Raw genomic sequence first — 1,331 nt, 5'->3', positions numbered from 1 at the left:
AAATAATCTCTTCTGAATTGTAAATGTCACAAAAAGGAAGGGACTGAATACAGCATGAATTTTTTTTTTTAAAGGCTTAGAAAGAAAGTGGTTAAAGAAAGAATAAATGAAAGGAAGGAGGGAAGAAAAACCAGAAAGAAAAGGAAAGATGGGGAGAAATAAAAGCGTCAGAAACTCAAAGGGAAGAAGAAAAAAGAAAAAAAAGAAAGAAAAGAATAATACAAAAGTGATGTGAAAATACTGAACCGGGTAGTATGGTTTTTGAACATATTTCTAAACATTTTTAATCCACAAAAAAAATTATATTTACACAGAGGAATGGCAACAAGAAGGCACACTATTTACATACGTAAAGCAGATATGATATACATTAGATTACAATGTGCTTAAGTTTTGGTGAATTGCAATGAACCACATGTCTTCACCATCATGAAATAATTTACATTAATACTTCATAGTATACACTGTATCAAAATAGCTAGGAATTCTTCCAAGATTTAAAAAAACAAACAAAAAAAAACGGTTGCAATCCATATCAAAATAGTCGGTTCTTCGTTGTTGTTTTTTTTGTTTTTTGGGTGTGTGTTTTTTTAAAGAACAGTCTTCAGCATCGGAATCTTCGTTAAAATCACATCAACATATATTCTGCTGTAACAAAACAGTTTGAAATCTCCGTTCCAGTCACATCGGAGAATTTTCGCAATAACAAATCGTTTGAAGTCTTAGTCAAAATAACAAATTTCCGTTGTAACAAACCATTTGAAATCCCCGTTCAAGTCACATCCACATATTACCGCTGTAGAAAATAATAAAACAGTTTTAAGAAATAGAAATCCCCTTTCAAACCACATCAACAAACGACACAGTAACAATCCAATCTGAAACCCATATGAAATTTCAGTGAAAAAATATATCAACATAGTTTCGTTGCAACAAACCTTTTAAATTTCAGTGAAAAAATATATCGACATAGTTTCGTTGCAACAAACCTTTTAAAATCCCCGTTCAAATCACGTTGACATATATGTACATTGTAACAAACGATTTTGTAACCATCTGAAACTTCAATGAAAATGACATCAATATATATATATATATATGTTGCTTTTTTTCTTTTTTTTTTTTTTTTTTTTGCTGAAACAAGGTATTTGAAATCCCCGTTCAAATCAGATCAGCTTCCTTCCACTCGCTCGTACCCCCTGCCCTCCCCTACCCCGCACCCTCCCCCCCCCTCCCCCCACCCGCCCCTCCCAACACACACACACCCTCCTCTCTCTCTCTCTCTTTCTCCCGTCTATCCCTCCTTCTCTCTCTCTCTGTCTCCCTCCCTC

The 1,331-nt window shown here is 34.3% G+C and overlaps 1 long non-coding RNA gene across 1 annotated transcript in view; it reads right to left on the bottom strand.

Moving 5' to 3' along the window:
* Positions 1–1,119, bottom strand: part of LOC143277916 (uncharacterized) — a 1,172-nt gene extending 53 nt beyond the window's left edge. Inside the window, exons 1-2 of the long non-coding RNA XR_013053807.1 lie at positions 990–1,119; positions 1–938 (exon numbers count right to left, since the gene is read on the bottom strand). The exon at positions 1–938 is cut by the window's left edge and continues 53 nt beyond it. This is a non-coding gene — a long non-coding RNA (uncharacterized LOC143277916). The remainder of the gene's footprint in view (positions 939–989) is intronic.
* Positions 1,120–1,331: the final 212 nt, after the last annotated feature.

The sequence above is a fragment of the Babylonia areolata genome, chromosome 35, assembly GCF_041734735.1.
Source record: "Babylonia areolata isolate BAREFJ2019XMU chromosome 35, ASM4173473v1, whole genome shotgun sequence".
Taxonomy (NCBI): Eukaryota; Metazoa; Mollusca; class Gastropoda; order Neogastropoda; family Buccinidae; genus Babylonia; species Babylonia areolata.
Note: the sequence above shows the minus strand (reverse complement) of the source record. Positions and strands in the feature narration are given on the sequence as shown.